General features: G+C 49.0%; 1 protein-coding gene across 11 annotated transcripts in view; it reads left to right on the plus strand.

The window, feature by feature from the left end:
* The window catches only part of CLOCK (clock circadian regulator), a 2930945-nt gene that overhangs the window by 2426128 nt on the left and 481505 nt on the right, over positions 1-23312 (plus strand). The window lies entirely within an intron of this gene.

Genomic DNA, 23312 nt, shown 5'->3' on the forward strand with positions numbered 1-23312 from the left:
ATAGCCAGGGGTTCCATGGAGAGGACGTAGATCAAAGGGGACAATGGACAACCCTGCCTTGTTCCCCGCGAGAGGGGGAATGGTTCTGACAACTTGCCGTTCACTTGAACCCTGGCCTTTGGGGCCCTGTATAGCGCCGCCACCCATTCCCTAATGTGTGTCCCAAAGCCCATTTTCCGGAGGTTGAGTTCCATGAATCTCCACTCCACCCTATCGTACGCCTTTTCCGAATTGAGGGACAGGACGCTTGCATCTAGGTCAGACACCTGGGCATAGTGGAGCATGTCAATAGTTTTACGGATGTTATCTGAGCCCTGTCTTCCCCTGATGAACCCCACCTGGTCACCGTGGACCAGTTTCGGCAGGATCCCCTCCATTCGCCCCCCAATCACCTTGGCCAGGATTTTTACGTCAATATTCAATAGAGAAATTGGGCGGTAAGAGGAACACTCTGCGGGGTCCCTGCCCTCCTTGGGGAGAACCACTATGATTGCCTCCATCATGGAGTCCGGGAGGGAGCCCCCCTCCAGCACCGCATTAAACACCTTCACCAAATGGGGGGAAAGGGTCGAACGGAACCTCTTATAGAAGTAGACTGAATAACCGTCCTCCCCCAGGGAAGTGCCCACTTTCATACCTCGGATCACACGTTCCACCTCATCCTCGGTCACCGGACCCTCCAACCCCTCCGCCATCTCTCTGGTCAGGGCCGGGATCTGTAAAGAGTTTAGGAACCCCTCAATCTCCGCCTCACCCCCATTGTATTCCGATGAGTATAACTTCTCATAGTATCGGCGGAAGGCCTCGCCAATGTGGGGTGTATCGTGGCCTACCTCACCCGCCTCGTTCTTCACTGCCTTCACCAATCTACTTCTCTGAACCTCCCTCAGTTTCCAAGCAGGGTTCCTGTCCGCCCTGTCCCCCTTTTCGTGATACTTTTGTTTGACCAGTTGGAGACTTCTCTCCGTCTTGTGGAGGAGGAGATCCCTCAGCTGGAGCCTGTAGTCAGCCAGAGCGGCCACCTGAGCACGGTCCAAGTGGGCCGTGGGAGGGCCCCCCGGTTGGAGTTGGGCAATCTTCTCCCTCAAAACCCTTTCCTGGGTCTCCCTTTCCCTTTTTTTCTGGGCTCCCATTTTGATCAGGACTCCCCGAAGGGTTGCCTTGAAGGCGTCCCATAAGGTATGCAAACCTACCTCCCCATTATCATTGAGTTCTAAGAAATCTGTGATGGCCTCGAGAACCTCCTGGGCTAGGACCTCGTCTTTCAACAGGGAGTCGTTGCACTTCCACCTCCCCCTGCGATCGCTTAACCCTCCCCTCGCTATAATGATGCGGACCAGATCATGGTCGGACCAGGGGACGGGGTCAACCCTGTGGCCAGAAATGAATGGGTGCAGGATCTCGTCCACCAGAATGTAATCTATCCTGGAAAATGACGTGTGGACAGCTGAGTAATATGTGAAAGAAGGGGCGTCCGTTCTGGGGGTCGGAATCATGTCCATCAGACCCAGTTCTGAGTTGACCCTTTGGATGTTACGAGCCATGATCTCGTCTGCCGCCCTCGAGGGCTGGGGTCCAGCACGTTTCCTATCTCGGGCAGGGTCCAGGACCATGTTGAAGTCCCTCCCCACCACTACCGTGCCCTGTACGAAATGCTTGAGTTTATCGCTCACCTCCTCCCAAAATTGCGCTTGGCCCTCATTTGGGCCGTAGATAACGGCCAGGGTAAGTGGGGCCCCCTGCAAAGACCCCCGTACTAGCAGATAGCGGCCCCCTGGGTCTTTCAGCGTGGCCTCGTTCTCAAAACCCACATTCCTCGCTACTAAGATGGCGACCCCCCTCTTTTTGCATTTGTGGGAAGCACTGAAGACCTCCCTGATCCCTCCTCCCCGCATCTTGGGCTCCTTCCCCCGTGGCCAGTGAGTCTCTTGCACGAAGAGAAAATCGAGGTTTGCCCTTCTAAATTCCCTGCCAACCAGGGATCTCTTCGTAGGGGTGTTTAAGCCTCGTACATTAAGGGAGCCCACCCCCAGGGCGGGCAGACTATCAGCCATGATCTAGAATTTCCTCTCTCACGGTCAACTGCTTCCCATAGCTCTTCCCTGCATGCTCCCTTTGGATAGCTTTTTTGTTCCCCTGCGCCCACCTCCCCTACCCCTCGGGTGGGCCTAGAACCAATCCCCAACTGCCCCCCTTCCCCAAACCCTAACTGAACAACCCCAACTTTTGTGTACCCCCCACCCCCCACCCCGGCGTCCAGCCAATTAGTTCCGCCATCACTGACTTTTGGCCGAACCACCAGCCTGCCCACCTCGGCCAGGAAATCCACGTAAGAAGCTCATCCCCTTGAGCCCCCAGAACCCCCCCTCGGCTGCGTCCCGTGTGTGAACCCATCATACTTGCTGTTCGGTGGGACGATGTAAGTAGTGAAATCTCAGAATCTGCGCCCATCTGTCAAGGACCCGACTGGTGGTCCCCGTTTTCAATCCTCTGAGTCATTTGGTTCTCCGTCTTTCGCTGGGGAGGGGGTATTTATTTTCCTGAATTTCCTTGCGCCGGTGCGCCTTCTTCTTTCACCGGACGGGCCAGGGCCATTAGGTCTGCCATGCTCCGGCCCCATTGGGCCCCTCCTGGGGTTCGAATCCACTGTGTACTCCCGAATAGCCCCCCTTATGTCTTCTTCCGTGATCAGGGTCAAACGTTGGCCCATGTATTCAAAAGTTAGGGAGAACGGGTAGCCCCATCTGTAGCATATGCCCTTCTCCTTGAGCAGTTGCGTGAGGGGGCGGCACATTCTACGCTTAGCCAGCTTGTAGGTCGAGAGGTCCTGGTATATGTAGACCTGGGCGTTATTGTAGGTGATTTCCCTGGCCTTTCTGGCCTCCTCCAGCACTTTCATTTTCTCTGTGTAGTAGTGGAACCGGACCAAAATCGATCGGGGGGCTCCCGCCCTGCCCCCCGCTCTATGTACCCTGTCGAAGGTGGGTTTGGTTGTCATCTCTTCTGCGAACAAGAGAGTGATGATCTCGCGCACCACTCGGGTGACGTCCCTCTGCGTTTCCCCTTCCATTTCGGGCACACCAAAAATTCTGAGATTGTTTCTCCTCTCCCTGTTCTCGAAATCGTCCATCTGCCGAGCCCTTTCCTCGTCCCTCTTCTCCAGGGCCTCCAGCCTCATGTATATTTGTACGTCCTGGGCTGCTGTTGACGATTGGTTGGTCTCGACCTGTAACAGTCTGTCCTCGACCTTGTCCACCCTTTGGTCCATTTTCTCAAATTTCTGGGCTATGTCGGACCGCATATCCCTGAATTCCTGTAAGATTGAGGCAAAGCCCCTTTCCATTGCAGCCGAGGACGGGGCTGCCCCCTCCGAATGGGCCATGGTCCTCTTGAGGCTCGTGCCCCCGCTGCCCCTTGCGATTTCCTGGAAGCGGTATCCCTGTAGGGCTTCCCTCCAGCTCATCTGGTGCTTCCTTGTGCTCTGCAGGCCAATGCTCCGCGATCCCAAGCGGGGGTGGGGAGTCCCCTCCGGCCCACTCCTTGGCCACCCACACGGGCCGTCTCGGAGGGGAGTATGCTGAAGAGGGGGAGGCGCGGTCCGGTCACCCCTCGCCCAGTTGAGAGCTTCACCGATGCCCCCTGGGGTGCGTTGTGATCCGGGGGGGGGCGGGCACACGCCCCGCCTGTCCACCGGCAGGAGCCTCACACCCTAGTCAAGCTCGTCGTGCCAGACAGGGGCCTCCTCTGGCCTCCCTGAGAGGGGGTGATGACGCCTGGAGGGCCCTTGTGGTCAGGCCAGGAGGGTTTTTCTCGTTGGGCGGGGGGGAGAGGGTCCGAGGCTCTTACCCCCAGCCAGTGGGCTCTTGTTATGAAGATGAGGGGGCCACCCCCGGGCAGGCACACGCCCCACCAGTAGCAGGCGGGGGCCTCACACCCGGGTATCCCCCACGTCGAGGTGCGCTGGCTCTGTGTCTCCAAAAAGGGGGGGGGGGGCGGGGCATCCGACCAGACAGGGGGGAAAGGCGCCACAGCTCCCGCACCCGATCCGCGGGGGCCCGGCAACCCGGCCGAACCTTGTTCTCCAGAAAGTAGGGGGGTAGGGGGCCACCTTCGGGCAGGCACACGCCCCACCCTCTGCAGGTGGGGGCCTCGCTCCCGGGTAATCCCGAGGGCCGGTGGCGCAGTTTCCGTGTCTGGAGGGGGGCTGCGTGTTCCGCCGGTGCTCTGCGGCCCCAGCCGGCGCCCTCCAGGGGTCCCGGGCCCCCCGCAGCCCAGCCGCCACGTCCCTCCAAAGGGCCGCGCCGGCCCGCGATCAAAGTCCCCGAGGGGGGGGCCAGATCTGCACTGTCCACGTGGGCAGAGGGGGGGGCACCGGGCCCCAGAATCGCCGTGTCGGGCCACCGTCGCTGAGGAAATCCCCGTCTTCCACCGCGCAAGGGGATCCTGGCGCGATGCCGTCCGGGTCGGGAGGAGGGATGAAGGGCGGGGGGATCCCGTCCCCCGGCCGCTATGGTGTCTCTGGGCCGTCGGGAGGCCGGTCCCCGTCCAGGCCGGTCCTCCGATCCAGAGAAGGAGGCCGGTCGTGAGGGGGGGCAGGCCGAGTCGCGGGACCAAAAGGACACGGGAGGGGCCTGCCTCTCCTCCGGTTCTGCGGCCGCCTAGGCCGTGCTCTGCAAGCTGCCCAGGAGTCCCGGGTCCTGATCTCCGGATCCCCAGGGACCACGGACGCCGCTCTTTCGCCTGGTGGGTACCCGGGGGGGTCGCCAGGCGAATCCGTCGAGGTGGGCCTGCCCGGGGGGTCGGGGGAGGCTCAATCCCCTGCGATAGCCCGGTCAAGACGGGAGCTGTGCACTCAGACAGCCATTGCCTGTGCGCCCCCTGGTGGCCCTCTAGCTCTATCTTTTAAATCCCAATTGTTGAACTGTTTTGCAAACTAAGTGGTGGAATTGTCAAAAATATTGTTTAAATTGTGGAAGCAACCATTGGTGATTTTTTTTTTTTTTTTAATCAAAATCTTTTTATTGAAACATCAAAGCATAAATTCATCCATAAACAAGTCAGTGGCAAGGTTGATTGGTTAAAACAATACATCAATCAGCCGCCCCCTTGGCCCCTGTCCCTTGAATCCCTTCCTGCCACTCATAAGGCTTCCTAAAGCTCGGCATTGTCATTGTTCATACAGCTTCAATTATTTAATTTGTCACAATGCATTAACGTTTCATTTTAACATCTATATAATTCATAGTATTAAACTGCTTCATAAATAACTTTTGGGGTACAATATATCCGCTTTACATTCTACAATGCATTTAGTTGGAAGGGAGGGAAAAAAAATAAAAAAATAAATAAATTACATTTTACAGTACCACTTTTCTCATAGTCAGCGTTAAATTCATTCCAATTCAGTTCCTATCAACCCCTTCTTTGTTTTCCCAGTTTACAAATATTGTCCTCAATGTCCTTTGGGATTTCTGTCCTTGCTCTCCAATCACTGGATCTTCCCTTTATTCCCCGGCTGTTCAGGGTGGAAGAAGGAGTTTAATCAGTCTCGGTTGGAAGAACATATGTTCTTTTTCTTCAACGTATTCTAGAAGTTGACCCCATTTGTTCTGAAATTTATTCAGTCGGTTTTCCAAAGTGGCTGTTAATTTCTCTACTCCCAAAATGTCCCAGACTTTAACCCACCAGTGCGCACTGTGGGGTCCTTCTCGCTCTTTCCAGAATTGGGCGTGCGTGAGGCGTGCCGCCATTAACAGCTGAGTGATTAACCGCGTTCTGGGACCCAATTGGGGATATGACCCGTCCTCTGCGGTGTCGCCCAGTACCATTATTAGTGGATCCAAGGGGAGAAGGATGCCGCAGATATCCTTAATTTTGGAACTAATCTCTAGCCAGAAGGATTGGATGGTCGGGCAATACCACCACATGTGTCCCAAGTCCCCTTTGGCCCCACATCCGTGCCAGCAGTCATCTGGATACTCTATGTTTATTGCATGCAGTCTCTGTGGCGTAAAGTACCATCTATAACAAGTCTTAAGAGCACACTCTCTGGTAGTTGTACATCTGGAGGACCTGTGGGCCCTGTCCCATATTCTTCGCCATGATTCTGGGGTTATCTCCCTCCCTATATCCCTTTCCCATGCTGCCATGTAAGACAGTTTTTCTTCTTCAGGGACATGTTCTAGGAGGCGGTAGCAGGTTGCCACCTTGTGTGTTCGCTGCCCTTCCGCCACCGTTAGTTCTAGACCCATATGCTGCCTGGAAGCCGCTTTCTTCACATTCGGGTTGGTGATCCAGTGTCTAAGTTGTATGTATCTAAATCTCTCCGTCTCCGGGAGGTTAATTTTTTCTTTACATTGGATAAATGTCAAGGGTCATTATCAACATAAAGCTCCTGTAGCCTCAGGGTCCCTGTTCCCGACCAGTTATAGTAAGATATAGGTTGGAGCCCGGGGGTGAACATTGGGTTCTGCATGATCGGGGTCAGGGGGCCCAGTCCCGGGGTCAATCCTCTCGGGGTTATCTGCCAGTCCCAGCATCGGAGCGTGGAGCACGTGGTTGGGAGAAGGGGTTCCCGGGAACCCCGTGCCCCCCGTGGTAGAAAGGGGAGGTGGGAAAGGGGCGCCCCTGCGAACATCTGTTCAATATCTTGCCATTTGGGGGGATCAACTGGAATTGCCCAGCCCAGGATGGGGGCAATTTGTGTAGCTCTATAGTACCTTAAGATCGATGGGAGTCCTAGGCCTCCTAATTGTCTGCTTCAGGATCCGGCGCTGGATTCAGGGTGTTTTGCGCTTCCAGATAAATTTGCCTATCTCCTTCTGCAGATTATGTAAATCTCGCTCTGGGGTGTGGATTGGGAGCGCCTGAAATGTGTAAAGCATTCGGGGTAGTAGGGTCATCTTGATGGCTGTTACTCGTCCTAGCCAAGATATCTCCTGAGGAGCCCATTTTACTAGGGAGTCCTTTGCCTCTTTTAACAAAGAGGGGATATTGGCTCTTACTAATCCCGCGTATGTTGGGGTTAGGTGTACACCTAGGTATGTTATTTTGGAATCTACCCATCTAAGAGAATAGGTGTCCTGTAGGGCTTTTAGCACCCCAGGCTTTTCAGAGAGGTTTAGGCCTTTTGACTTTGCCTTATTAATTGTGAAGCCCGCTATCCGCGCAAACCTTCCCAGCAAGCTCATGAGTGGGGGATCGAAGTCTGGGCCTCTCTTAAAAAACAAAGCACATCATCTGCGTATAATGCCACTTTATGTGTTTGGGCTCCCACCTTGAACCCTTGAATATCAGGGGGCAGGCGAATGTGTTGGGCTAAAGGTTCCATAGCCAGAGTGAAAACCATAGGTGATAGGGGACAAGCCTGCCTGGTCCCTTTACCCAATTTTATCTGTGGTGTCCATTGGGCGTTGACCCGAATTCGAGTAGTGGGAATCTGAAAGTTGGCTAGGACCAATTGGGAGAAGTGTGAGCTAAAACCAAACCCCTCCAGAACATGGTGCAGGTAATCCCAAGACATGCTATCAAAGGCCCGGTGGGCGTCTAAAGAAAGCAAAGAAAAGGGGCCAGGCATAGAGGGGGCTACGGCTATTAAATCTATTGCTCTTCGGATGTTATCATAGGCTGATCTTCCCAAAATAAATCCCGTCTGGTCCCTGTCTATTAGTGTAGGTAATATGTCTCCTAATCGCCAAGCTATGATTTTGCTGAACAGTTTGGCGTCTGTATTGAGCAAGGCTATGTGTAGGAAGCACAATCTGCTGGGTCTTTTCCGGGCTTTAGAATTAGGATTGTGGTGGATTCAGCCATAGATTGGGTGACTGCTCCCGTTTCCCATAGGATGTTGAATAGTTTTGTGAGGTGTGGTATGAGTTCTTTCGCAAAAGTTTTATAGTATATGTTTGTGAATCCATCTGGACCCGGAGCCTTGCCCAGAGGGAGCGATTTGATGGCAAATTCAACTTCCTCTGCCAGTATTGGGGCATCTAGGAGTTCTAAAGAGGATTGGGGCAGTTCCGGGAGGTCCGCCTTGGATATAAATTGTTTAACCGCTTGTGGATCCCCCTTATGTGAGGTTGTGTGCTCCCTGAAGAAATCTTCTATAATGCGGCATTTGCTCTCCTCAGAATATGTGTCTTTGCCTGATATATTCCGCAGAAAGTCAATTCTGTTTTGTTTCAGTTGTTTACCTAATTTAGCTGCCAATAGTTTGTTGGCTTTGTTTCCTTTAGTGTAAAAAAATTGTTTGGTGCGCATCATGCTGTATGCCGCCTTTCCCATATGATGCGCTTTTAGGGCCTTCCTCATGACTCTCAGGTCCCTTAATGAGCGCCGGGAGGGTTTTTTCTTGTGCGCCCCTTCGAGTCTAAGTACTTCCCCCTCTAGTTGCTCTCTCAGGAGTCTCCGAGCTCTCCCTCATTGTGTTGCCTGTTCTATCAGATGGCCCCTGAGTACCGCCTTACTTGCATCCCAAATCGTTCCCCAGCCCACCTCTCCCGTGTCATTTTTGTTAAAATAAGCTTCGATAGTTTCTCTGGTGTTAGCGCGGGTTAGTGGATCGTCTAACAGGAAATCATTTAGCTTCCAAGCAGGCTTCCTTGATGAGACTGGTCCAAGGGGTGCTATCGCCAGCAGAACCGGAGAGTGGTCTGCAAGCTCTTCAGGATGTATGCCTACCATTTGGACATATTGGATCAGTGAGTCAGATATAATAAACATGTCTAACCTTGAAAATTCCCTGTGGACCGCCGAGAAATATGTGTAATCCCTTTCTTCCTGATGGCAGTATCTCCATACCTCAATCAGGGAGTGGTTTTTCAGTAGAGAGGTGAGGGCCTTAAAGTTGTTTCTATCATTAGCTGTGGGGGGTAGGGTTTTGTCAACTAGGGGATTGACCACAGCATTGAAGTCCCCCCCCATAATCACTTCTCCCTCAGCGTGGTCAAATATCGCTTTTGACAATTTCAGAAAGACTTGACTTTGGTCACTATTGGGGGCATAGATGGAGATCAAAGTGACCTTACGGCTATCTAATATGGTGTTGATCAATAGGAATCTCCCCCCCTCATCACGGACCACTCCCTGAGTTTTAATTGAGATCCCCTTGCGCACCAGGACCGCAACCCCTCGCTTTTTCATCCGGCAAGATGCAAAACATTTGGTGGGGTAGAGCTTATCGTTGAGGCGGAATTCATCCGCCGGTAGCAAGTGGGTCTCCTGAAGGAGTAAGAAGGATGCGTCTAGGGATTTCAGTCTATGGAAGAGGGCTTTGCGTTTCAGAGGGGAGTTTAATCCCTGGACATTGAGCAAGATGAATTTATAGCCAGGGATTGCCATGGTGTTTTCGCAAGGTGTAACTTTTAGGATTGAGCTTTACAGTGCAGCACGGCTGAGCGTTGTGGTAAAACAAAACATAATAACCCCTCTCCAGTTGCCCGATGTGGGTAAATATAAAATAACTAAAAAAGGAATTATAATAAAAGCAGGTTGTAACTAATGAGCATGTAACCTTCCTTAAGAATTGCATTATCTTTAGTCCCCCAGGTAATTTAAACCTCGTACAAAACATGTCAGGCGTCTTCCATTCCGACGCCCAGATCAACTTTCAAACAGAAATTTTCAGAACTTTCAAACCCGGACTCGAGGCAGTCTAACCATGAGCTCAAGTGGGGAGGGGGCATAAACTCCCAAGGTCCTCTCGGCTTGTTATTGTATTGGGTAGCCTCACACCACTGCTTCGCATGCAAGCCGTCTAAGCTTCCAGTCAGACGTTCCTGGGTGTTCCTCCAGACCAGTGCAGAGTTTCCAATACTTCCGGTGTTCCCTTTCTCATGGCGCCCGCCTCTTCATGTGGGAGTGTAATAAGGCCCAATCGGGGTCCTGAACAATAAACCACTTTCCACAGGGAACCTCAGAGTGCCTTCGAGTCTCCCATCCTTGGACTGTTCAGGTTGCTGCCCAGCTTTCTCCCTCGGACGATGCTGGGGGGGAGGCCTTTTCCGGGGGTTCGGATGTTTTCCCTGGGTCTGGTCCACAGATTGGGGTCGTGGAGCGGTGCGGTTAGCGTCGTGACCTTCCCCGTCTCGGTTTCGGTAGGGTACCTGATGCGGATTTCTTCTCCTCCTGAGAGCATCATCTGCGGGTGGTGTCTCGCCTATTATGTCTCTCGCTTCCTCCTCTGAAGTGATTACGTGCTGTTGATTATGAAGTTCAAAGATCAGCTTACATGGGAATCTCCAGCGGTAGCGGATTTTCCGGTCTCTCAACCAGGATGTCACTTTCAGTAGTCGCCGTCTGCGCGCTAATGTGTAAGGGGCTAGATCTTGGAACAGTCGGATCTATGTGCCCTGAAACCGAATTGAGTCGGAGTCTCTGGCAGCGGCCATGATTTCCTCCTTTTGGCTATAGAAGTGGACTCGAGTGAGTACATCTGGGATTAGGTTTTTCTTCATCTGGGCCGATGAGTACACCCGATGGGTTCTGTCCAACTTAAGGGCCTCGTATGGAGGTAGTTCCAGGAGGGCTCTGAAGAATGTCTCCACGTAGTCAGCTAGTTCCCGATCAGGTATCTTCCTGGGGATCCCTCGCAGGCGCACATTGTTTCTCCTGGATCTGTTTTCTAAATCGGCTTGTTTAGCCCAGATCTCCTCCAGGTGTTCCTCAATTGCTTTCACTCTGCCTGCCAGTACATCACTATCATGAGATTGACCACAGGTTACATTCTCCAGATCGCTGACTCTGGCTTCCAGTCCCCCAAGGTGGGATGTAAGATCTGCCAGGGATTGGGCTAGGGAGTCTTTGGAGGTTTTGATCTCCTTTTTTATTTCTTGAGTGATGTCTTGCTTAAATGTTTTGAACATCCCCTCCAGATCCTCCCTGGATAACACCATGTTGGTGGGTCGCTTCAGAGGTGGGGGCGGGAGAGTTTCGGTTTCATTTTCAGCCGTAAAACTGCTTAGGTGAGGCCAGTCCTGGAATTGTGGTCGTGGTTTCATATATGTCTGTATGCTCCGTGGTTTTCTTTTCGCTATTGGTTTGGGCATCCCTTGCCGAGATAGCCGTTATCGCTTAAATGCCCTCACGTATGGAACCTCCAGAGGCTTCCAGGAGGTAGAGCACGCAGGGGGTCTATCCCGCTCAATTGATACGCCTTGGAATATTCGAGCCCCCTTCGCCTGAAACCGTTCAGTTCAATGACAAGTAGACGATACAGCTAATTGTTCACATTGCGTAGAACTTGTAATGTTCCGGCTGGGCTGCATTGAGGGGTGTGCCGCATGGGTGACTTATGCTTGTGGATGTTTCATCCAGGGCGCTGAATGTATTGCCGAAACAGCTTGCCCTCTCAGGACTCCGGCGCTTTTCAGGCTGATAAGGCAGCAGGGGCCTACTTTACCCCTTCTTCGGGCCACCTACCAGGCCCCGGCGCCAGCGAGGTACGGCAGGCCCTCCCACGCCGCTCTCGGGTTTACGTTCTCAACAGGGGGGGAAGGGCGGGATGGGCCCCCGCTGTCGCTTGCTCCATCTCCTCGCGCCACCCACCTCGAGCGAAGCGTCCCGATGTGTCAGCAGAGGTGGGCCGGGAGGGGGGGGCTCAGCACTCACCTCCCACTCCGGGCGTCCTCAGGAGGCTTCTCATCTCGGGCCGCCGCCCGCCGCCCCAGCGCGGATCCCGTTGTTCGGGCTAGACGGACGCCTCGCTTCTGCCGTGGGCGCGGCCGGGGTCCCCCGAGGATCGCCTTCCTCCGTCCGGACTTCGGTTCGCTCACCACCACGGATCTATCAGCCAGCGGCGAGGCAGCACGGGCGGGTCACGACCGCAGCCCCGCTCTCTCTCCCTATCGGAGGTTCTTCTGCTGTCACCACCGCGGATCCCCGGCGGATTTCGCGCTGAATCGTGCAGACTATACCGGGTCCAGCGCAGGGCTCTAGGCTTCAGGGGCAGCTCCGGGTGGCGCGTGCCGCCATTTTGTGGATCTCTCTCCGGCTCATCTTCCCAGTCAAAATAATGCTCCGGGTTGGGCATTCAGGGGGAATGAATGCAGCGGAGGATGCACCACCTTCTTATGTTCATTTCCCTGTGGTTTTTGGGCGAAAGTTGAGCGTTAAGATGGTAAATTCAGCCGATCTGGGCGCCGTGACATTGAGCTCACGGGAAGCACGACCGCATGGCGCGCTTCCTAGACACGCCCCCCTCCCATTGGTGATTTTAAAGAGAAGAGCTACTAGCAGATATAATGTATACTGTTGAGAGTGAAGCAAACACACCCCTGTATTCTGCAGTTTTACAAATGCCCGGTGGAGTTAGAAATGTAGATTCAGCTGAGCTAAGGGCAGAAGAGAAAGATGAAAGAACTAAACGCCTGAGACGCGCATGTGCACGGAAAAAGATTTCTTAACAAGGCCTGTTAAATGATGCTGGGATGACAAAAATGACACATTTCTTTGCAAAAAAACACCGCTCAGAGATATGTAAGAAACAAACTATAAATGCTATACAGGAAGATGCAATACTTAACTCACTATCTGATGAATTGAGCATAGCGCTGCCTTGGATAGGTACTAAACTTACAACCCAAATACTAAATACCCCATCTGTTGATACTGTGACAACTGGTATTATGGCAGCAGGGCCCTCATTGAATATGACAGCCGTAATAAATGGGGAGATTGAAGGAGACATGGTTAAGTGAGATTGTACGAGGTCTGACGGAACCTCATATTGTACACCCTAACCTTAAAACTAACCTAATTGACATTCCTGTAATGGTTCATAATGCCAATACCAACAATGATGAAGTTACTGAACAAAGACTCATGTCTCAAATAGATAAGGAGGCGATAAAAAACAACAAGGACAAGAATGTTTTAGCAAATACTGAGAATGTTGACTGTGACAATTTGAATGATAAAGCGCACTGTATCAATAATAATGATTTGTACAGTGAAATCTTAGTAACTACAGATGAAACTTCTATTGCTGTTGGGGAAAATACTGCTATTGATAATGAAAGAATTGAAGTAGATCCTGAAACGGGGCAACTGATTATAGTAGAAGGGGAGAGCGAGAACCGGCCCACACCCAATCTGTCATACCCGAGTGTATTTGCACTTCCCCCTCATATTGAGTCACCGACAGAACCCTATGGTGTTATAAGGAATTCAAGCACTTACAGAATGCAGTCGAATGACATGTTTGTGGCATTAGAAAACCTACTAACCACTCTGGTAAATAAATGTGACAACATTGAGCGGAAACTTGATGTTCACTCACTGATGTTACATAAAAGTATTAATAAGGGCCGGAAGATTCTCAAAGAAACTGCTATGAACACAGAGTGCATTGAGCTGTCTGTTAGCAATCAAGATGATATTAATATTGGAAGTAAGGATGTTTCAATAGAAATAATTGAGAAAACGCAAGATAATGATTATACTATAACTGAGAGCAATACAAAGCGAGACGACCTAAGGAAAAAAACATTGCATACAAGACATTAAAAAAAGATTTGATGACCTCAGATAAGCAGAATAATAAGGATAGAGCAATTAAACAAAAGAGAACATATTTTCAAGCAGCAATGTATACCGACAATAGATATAAAAAGCGAATAAATGGTTGTATCATACACAGCCAAACAGAAGTGGAGATTATTACGTACACAGAAAAACAATCCGATTTAAATATGTGCCCAAGTGAAGCGAATAGAATTGGGATCTCTCCGGCAAGGGCTAAGAGAAAGACCCAAGAGCTTGAGGAGGCACCCTTAGCAATTGCCACTTCTAGAGAAAAACTCAAAAAGAAAATGCATAATAATAAATCTAAAGATATTCGCGACTACTTAGCTGATGTAAATGCTCCGATGAAGACTAAACCTAAACAGCTGAATGCAGTAGATAAAAAAATTACCAAAACACGAAAAGAATAATTAAAAAATGCTGTAACTATAGAAAATATTTTACCAGACATACAAACACATTCATTGACATTTCTGAGAATTATGTCATGAATGTTAAAAGAGTAGGGAACGAAAATCGACTCCAAGCCATATCCTTTAATTATGAAAATAATACAGATACTGACTCAATTGATAAAAAAATACCAGCAGTACAACTACAAGCAGACAACCAAACTAATAATAGTATACTTCTAAATAGAAAGCAGATTCTCGAATTATGCCAACTAATACCACCTTTGAGAATGATTACATCTAATGATCTACGGATAGTTGATCAACTAGTTGGAATAAATAAAACATCTACTAATATATGGTGTACTGATGAGGTAACTCTGGACTATGTATTACAATATAGTGATGAGTTTAGAAAACTGGGTTATATATGCCAAGAAACTTATATGAAGTCAACTAAATATACACTAAATAAGGTTTCATCCCCACCAGAACTGAGAATAGACACTGTAAAACAGAATAAACAAATTGGCCCTAAGAAACAACAAAAATAATCTGAAACAAAATCTAACTATGAGCCAGCAGATGTTACTCAAGGTGTGTCCGATGGCTACTGGCAATGGCTACCAGTGGCCGTCAAATCCCAGTTTAGCAAACAATCTTGATAACATCGAGCTAGTACTGTGTTGGAACACTAGAGCTAACTCTCATTACACAGATGAAGAGGGAGTACTAGCCAATATCAACTTATTTGCAGTAGTGGCCCTACAAGAAACATGGCTGTGTGTAGAGTGTGAGATTGATGGACATAGCACCTATCAAAGTCTAGCAAAGCAGGGACCATTAGGACGACCTAAAGGAGGTCTGTTAACATCAATATGTCACCCCCGGACAGGCACAGAAACTAAGTGGTCAACGGATATGGTATTAGCAGTAATGATTCATAATGTAAATATGGCAGGTCTAACTATGCTGGTGATTAATCTTTATAATCCCCCTAATGGCAGTAGTAATAAAAAGGTAAACATCCAAACTTTTGGAACAATCCTAAAAGAGTGTAATGATAAATATCCAATCATTCTACTATATGATTTTAATGCAGTTTTAGCTGAATCTTATGGAGATGACATGTCCCAATTTAACTCTGGACCTCATACTATAATGGCTGGTAATAGACATGCTAAGGATTGGAATGAGTTGTTTCTAAAATTTAAATTAAAAGTAATGAATGGCTCTAGTATGAGTGACTTAAAAAAATAAAATAACGAGAATAGGAAGATTAAGTATGTCCACAATTGACTACATTATAATTAATGAGAGTGCAGCAGAGGTAGTATGTGATATGACCATTGGATCTAGGGAAGAGAGTGACCATCTCCCCCTCTACCTTTTATTGAGAAATGTGTATCTGGTAGGAAATGAGTATGAACCAACTGGTAATATTGAACTAAACACAGCAGGAAACCGAATAAGATGGAATCCTACTAAGCTGGTACAAGACAACCAGATAGCCGAAATAGAATTGGTGAAGTGTATTGACAAATGCCAAGCTGTAGCTGATGTTAATGAGACTGAAGTATTACAAGACTTTGATAAAGCAATAGTTGCAATAAAAAATGTTTTCGGGCATAAACGCAAATACACATCCACGAGTTAACAGAGGAATTTGTGTCATCAGCATACGTCTAGAAATGATAATGTCATCCACAAAGCAAAGAAAATGTTGAGACAGACAATTGGTATAATCATAAATTCATAGAGAGATGATGCTCACCTGAAAATAAAGACAGTTAAGATAGCACATAGGAAATGGCTGCCTCGACATAAAAGACTAAAAGCCAATGAAATATGGTATACTTTAGCACGCCTTGCTAAACAAAATTATAATCAAGGTATATGGTCAATAGTTAATTGGACTAAAGAGAGAACACTACCAGTAAACTGTGTAGCTGAAGCCGAGTGGTTCAACCATTTTGGAAAAACATTGGGTGCAATAGAGCCCCCTGATGACATATTAACTATTGTTGATACTAAATGGGAATGTAGTATGTCGGTAGAACAAAATAAAAACGCTAATTGTAACACTCCCCTATTGGTTCCTTTTTTGAACAGGTAATACTTTATTGAAGCTTGCACCAGAGAAATGGGCTCAGGCTTTGCACATACTGTTTAAGGGGATAGGGCAAAATATCCACGTACCTAAAGCACGCCAGGAGAGCTCCATATTACCAATATATAAAAAAGGATGTCCTACAGAACCAAGTAATTACCGTATGTTGGCAATGCTCGACATCCCTGCAAAGGTCTTGGCCAAAACATTGCATATTGAACTAACCCAATGGATAAATGACTTGCAGATATTACCTCCCAACCAGTCAGGCTTTCGAACAAAATCCTCACCTCTCCATAATATCATCATATTGGTTTCAGCTATGGAATATACCTGGTCAAGACGTCAACTTCCAGTACATGCAGGATTCATAGACTTCTCCGCTGCATTTGATACTATTCTTAGAAATAGATTATGGAACAAGCTAATGCGGTGGAATATACCAACAGGTCTGTTAACAATGATCAGACTTCTATATACGAATACAACAGTAAAGGTTATATTGGATGAAGAGGGTAAGATATCTGGCTTTATTCCCACATGTCGAGGGGTCAAGCAGGGGTGTAACCTCGCAGCAACACTTTTTAATCTCTATTTCGCAGATCTCCCTGAAGCTATTAATGAACTTCTATCTAATGACTTAAAAATAAGACCATTGGTTACACGGACGATCTCCTTCTATTACATTACACCCCAGCAGGGCTTCAATATAAATTATCGGTGTTAGAAGCCTTTGCTGCAAAAAATTGGCTCAAAATTAATTTGAGCAAGACAAAGGTGATGATCTTTACTAGAGGAATGAAACATGCCCCAAAAAAACATCTTAGATGGTTAATCTATGGTCAAAAACTTTAAGGGGCCGACTCATGGAACAAATGTGCACTGAAAATCTTGGGGCTAGCTGGCGCAAGTGTGAAAAAGCATGCGCACGCATGTGATTCATGGAAGGGCCTGCGTGTGTTTACTGCGAAATGTGCGCCAAATCCGAGCATGGCGTGCATGGGCACACATGTCACAGAAACATCCCGAAGGCCGTGCGCGACACGCACAACGTCAGCGCACACACCAAAAAGGGGGCGGAAGACGGGGCGGAACATGCAGAATGGGGAACAACGCGTGAAAAAGAAGGCTTAACTGGGGAGTACTGCAGGGAAATACACGGAACACCCACACGCCCGCAAACAACTCGTATTCATGGAATCGAATATGGGAAACCCGCTCACGCTAAAAGACGAGCACAGGCGTCAACACGTCCGCCACATGAAGGCAGGCGGAAGCGTCCCGGCGCACAGTATAAAAGTGCGTGCAAACAACAAACACGTATATACAGCTACGATGAATGCCCCATTTGTCGCAGCACTGATCGTGGGACACCGCAGGAGGAGGAGAATAGCCAGGCCCCGCAATGTTTTGCCCCGGACCAGCCTTTTTGGGATGCCTGACGACCAGGTCTATGGCAGGTATAGGTTTCCACCTCGTATCATCCTAGACCTGGTCAGGGAGTGGGAAGATGACCTTACATCACCCATCCTGTGCTCCCAAGCATTGAGCCCCTTAGAGAAAGTGCTCAATGTCCTGCATTTTTTGGACACTGGGTCATTTCAGCGGACAACTGTCATAGTGAGGGGGGGGGTCTCACAGGCCACGCTGCCTACACCAGGTCTTGGCAATCATGACTGCGTGCCCCTCAGTCCACAGGCACATATACAAGCCCAGAACACCCCGAGAAAGGCAGGCCGTGGTCCAGGACTTTTACAGGGTGGCACACTTCCCCAAAGTGCTTGGTGCCATAGATTGCACCCATGTGGCCCTACGTCCACCTAGTGCCACTGAGCACATCTATCAATTCGCAAGCACTGGCATTCCATCAACATGCAGGTTGTATGCGATTCCAAGGGAATCATCACCTCTGTCTATGCAAACTACCCTGGGTCTACCCATGACAGTTTCATATACAGAATGTCTGCCCTGAGCCGGGCCCTGGAAGCTGGGAAGCATGGCGACACATGGCTCCTAGGTGAGTACAAATGCCTGTGTACATGCATGCATGTCACACACAAACAAATACAGAAACCCAACTAATCACAACCATCATCTCCTCCCCAGGGGACAGTGCCTACCCACTGAGCAACCACATGATGACACCAATCCGGAACCCCACCACACCACCCCAGGTAAGATACAATGCTGCCCATATTGCAACCAGGGGCATATTCGGAGTGCTCAAGTCACGTTGCCGCTCCCTTGACCGCTCTGGCAGCCAGCTACTATATGCACCCCCAGTAGTGTGCAGGATCATTGTGGCAGCATGTGTCCTGCACAATGTTGCAACACAGCGGGATGTACCGGTGGACATGGTGGTGCCCCACATCCCCAACCACATGCACTGCCCATGGAAGGGGAAAGGGCACGTGGCGAGGCAGCCCGGACCCAGCTTTTGGCCACATTTTTCACCTAAACTCCCACCCCTGCGGAGTGCACACAGGCCTGGCACATACCAGGTGACAATCGATGATGACGAAAGAGACAGTCAACTGTCACAACCTTACCACCCTGAGAATGTTGCCACGGAAGTGCTCCATTGTGTGCATCCCTAGCTACTTAAACATAACCAATCCTGTGTGACCAAAAGGAACACATGCAAGGTGTGTATCACACCACCCCCTGCAAAACAGGCCATGACAATCACTGGTATGTCACCCAAACCCTCCCAACCCACAAGACCCTTGTCTGTCACACCATGACATGGCATGCAACAGCAAAAGCCCAGCACATGACCAATTACATACGAAGGGACATGACATAAATGTAAAGTAGCCCGAGACAATGATGCCTGACATGGAATCAGATGTAATGACTGATCAACAACCTCCCACACATACCAAGTCATACACAAATGCATCAACAAAAGACTGAATGCATGTTCACGTGCACATTGGGCAAGCCAAAATCGCTACTCCCTAACCCATGTGCTGTGTGTGTCTCCTGCAACACACTGCTCCGCACACAGCACAGTGAGCAGCCATTGCGTTGGGGATACACCTTGAGCATCACATAAAAAGGAAAAAAAAATTAACCCGTTGACGCATTTACACAATCCCCAAATGGTAATTGATCATGCGCTGCAGGGACACAGCGTGCCAGAGAAGGCAATCTGTGTGCACCTGTGGGCATGGAAGGGTGGTTGTACGTGTGGTGGAGCATTGTTTACCTGTGTGTGTCAGTAGGTACATGCACTCAATATATGCATGTCAAATCAAGGGGCCCTCAGTGTCCTGTACACATCACATGCGAACATTTCCCCATGTGTACACCCCAGCATGTCAAACCACAACAATCCCCTGACACATGAAAAGTAAACACAACACAGGAACAGCCATTGACCAGCAGAACACATCATGTACATAGTACCCCACAATTACAATGTCAGAGAGTGTCCAAACACTGTAGCTCAAGCTTACTGTCCAAAAAAGGCCCTCCCTCATTTACACATCACCATGACCTTCTGAACAACTGTGTCTGGGGTATGTAGCCTTCTTCCTTCTAGTCTACCTGGCTACAGCATCACCCTACCCCTTGGTCGGGTATTGAAAAAACCTAACCTAGACCCTATGGTACTTAAAAACTATCGTCCGGTAGCCAACTCATGCTGGCCTACCAAAATCTTGGAAAAAATAGTCTGCAATCAATTTCAGCAGTTTGTTGACAGTAAAGACATCCTGGACGAACATCAATCAGGATTTCGCCCTAATCATGGGACAGAGACTGCCCTATTAGCAGTCCAGGACGACCTACTGGAAGCCGCAGACAGGGGAAGCGATTCAATATTGTTGATGCTTGACCTATCTGCGGCATTTGATACAATCAACCACAAGATTATACTTCAACGGATTGGGAACATCGGTAGAGCAGCCAAAGTAGTGGTGGACTGGTTTGATTCCTTTCTACAGAACAGAACGCTGCAGGTGATACTGGGAGCATTTCTCTCAGAATTAATACAACTGAGGTGCGGAGTCCCCCAGGGCTCAGCACTCTCACCTCTGATCTTTAAACTATATATTCGACCACTGTTTGATATCTTGAGGAGACACGGTCTACGATTTCACGCATAGGCCGACGATACACAGATTTATGTGGAGACAGACAATCTGCCTGAGGCATTTGAGATGATAGACCGTTTTATGCAAGACATAAAAAAATGGATGGCCTGCAACCAACTACAGCTTAATGCAGGCAAAACAGAAATAATTCTATTTAGATCAGAGAAGAAAAATAGAGCGGAAGATACAAATTTCACTCCACAGATCTTGGGAGTGAGTATCCCGTTCTCAAAGAAAGTAAAAAACCTCGGGTGTATCTGGCAAGAAAATCTGGCCAGTGAAGCCCAGGTTGGGGCAAAAGTAAAAGCAGTATACTATTCCCTGCGCCTGCTTAGAAATGTACTCCCTTCTTATTACCTCAAGACTTTCCAGTTGTGGTGGGAGCTTTGGTAAATTCCCACCTTGACTACTGTAACAGTCTCATGACAGGGATCCCTGGGAAACAAATGCTAAGACTACAGAGGGCCCAGAATGCGGCAGTCAGGCTAATGGCCCATCTGGGCAAAAGAGATCATATGTCCACAGCCAGGCAAGCATTGCACTGGCTGATGGTGGAGGATCGCATCAAATTTAAGGTGGCATGCCTGGTGTACAAGTGTTATTATAAACTTGCACCTGGTTCTCTGTGTTTGGGCCTAAGCTGTGGAACCAGCTGCCCTTCAGCATCCGCTCATGCACCACACTGACAAGATTCAGAAAAGAACTGAAAACCTTCCTATTTAAATGAACATATTCCTTTAGGGCTACTTCAGGCTCCCACAGTGGTATATTCAATCCTTTAGTTAACATCTGCAGGTGCCTGGTGCGCGTAACAAATTATTCAAATTCAAATTCAAAATACAAAATGAGTAAAATGCAAGCCAAAGAGAGACTTATCTCTGGGGTGAGTGCTGGCCTCCTGTTAGGCAGAAATCTGTGCAGTTCCCTCTGGGACTACTGCAAAAGATTTAGGACTACAGGTGTTTGGCAGTAAACCCACTTGGTAGCAGTCTGTACCACACAGATTCACTTGGTAGCTGTGGCTAAGCAGTCAGACTTCCCTCAAGAAGAGTTAGGCAGTATACAGAGTATTCACAATAGGTCAAGAGCACACGATAGAACAAGTAAACACTGACCAGAGCTTGGTGTAAAAGACATATAATTATTTATTTAAAACCACATCTAGAAAAACACACAGGCACTAATAGTAAGCAATTCAAAAACACGGTCACTAAAAGATATACACTCCCTAAAAATAATATTAGACAAGTCGTAATTAAAGCCCTACTTATTTTCAGACAGCGGTGAGCACTTAACGTAGATGGCACTCTAATAGTTTGTTTTAAAAAGGGAGAGAAAAGCAGAGAACAAGTTGAAACAGATCCCAACGCTTTTACGAGACCATAACAAGAGAGGAGGCAAAGTAAAACCGTGAATTCAGAGTCAGTAGGCTGGATCCGCTTTAAGAGGATCAAAACGAAATGTGTCCAGGTCACACGGTTGCAGTGCACAAAAGTCTTGAAAGGGTTCCAAAAAGAAGTTGGACCAAAGAAAGGGACCAGTTAGAGCGTCAAGGCGGCCAGTCCAGTCCAGAAGGTTAAGGAGTTATTATTACCTTGTAGCAATCTTTAGAAAGGGAGGCCTGGTGGACACGGTACCTTAAAGGGGTGAGAATGCTCCAGCGGGGGCAGTTGTTCCTGGCAGCGGGTGCAAGTCGGTGCTTCGTCCGGGGGAAGAGAGGATCTCGACGTGGAGGAAGACAGGGGCCCGTTGCACTGCCAGGGAAGAAACCAGCCGCAGAGTTTCTCAGGTACAAGGAGTGGTCCGTTGATTCGCGGTTCAGTGATGAGTGGCTATCCGGCCGCCGGGGTGCTTGGCACGGGCAGTTCGACCACAAACCGGGCTGGGGTGCGAAGAAAGAAAGGAAAACTGGTTGTGCCCACCAGTCAGGGGAAGAAGCCTCTCCAGCCGGGAGATCTTCTCTGTCGTCGGGAAGTGGTGAGTCGGTTCTGCAGGGCTCCACCGGTGGTGTTGTCGTGGTAGGTCGGCTCAGCTTCTCCCTCGTCGGATTCTCAGGTCCTGTGGCGACTTCTGAAGTTCCATTCCCCAAAGCCCTGCTTTTATGCAGAAAACCCCCATTCACTCAGCCTAGCTGTCACTCAAACATGCTAAGTGATGAGCCGGCCGGCTCACCACTTGGGCCAATCACACAAGAGTGCGACCTGAGTTACCAAGGTAACTCGGTCCAGGGTGCCTAAACCCCCTCCCACACCACCTGTGGTACCCAGACAGAGTGGCACCACTTTTGGAGGCTTCTGTGGAGAAGCCCGCCAAAAAGTGGAACAAAGGGCTCGACTTGGGTTGGAGTCGCAGAAGAGAACACAAACGCCATTTTAGAATCGAGTCTTGGCAAAAAATACCAACCGGAGAATTAATATTAATTAAATAAACAGGCGGTATGTTCGAGGCTATGAGAATTAAATAAATAAAGTTGGTAGCCTCGAACAATGGGAAAATCCCATAGGAAAATATTTGCGGTCGAATATAAAAAGTAGTTTCCACTGCCACCAGCCAAAACTCGATCAGGGGGGACAGAGATGTGCCCCCTCGACTAACAGACCCCGGGGCATTCGAATTGCCCCGACCAGTACGTCTACAATAGGATGGTTTGTACTGGTTTCTGTTAATAATTTGGGACTAGTAAAGCCAATGGTGACTTTACATGCCCTGGGAGACAGTAGTCAGTCCCAGGGTATGGAGTCTATGGTGGGGTGTCATTATGACACCCCTGTGTTACTGCTCGGAGGGTGCTGTGTAACACACATAGGAAAAACACATGAGACCCTATGGGGTAAAGGACCCCATAGCCCATAAAACACATTACCAGTCAAAGGAATACCATTAATCATGTCCAAGAGTGGGAGGAAAAGAGTCTCACTCTTGGCAGGAGGAGAAAAACAAACTCCAGAAATCCGGCAAAGCTGCTGGGGGATTCACTAGGTTAGGAAATTCAGCCTAAAGAGAGAATTCTCCCTAACACCTCCTGCCTGTGCACTCTCAGGTCTGGTAACAGGAGCAGTTCAATGCTGCAACGAGAGCCTGAGTTACTAATCTGAATGTGTGTTAACAACACACACACACAACACCATCCATGCCCCAAAGTAAGTGACTCCTCCACGAACAAACACTCCTGTCTGCTGCTTTGTACCC

The sequence above is a fragment of the Ambystoma mexicanum genome, chromosome 6q (assembly GCF_040938575.1).
Source record: "Ambystoma mexicanum isolate Mex_15411 chromosome 6q, UKY_AmexF1_1, whole genome shotgun sequence".
Lineage (NCBI taxonomy): Eukaryota > Metazoa > Chordata > Amphibia > Caudata > Ambystomatidae > Ambystoma > Ambystoma mexicanum.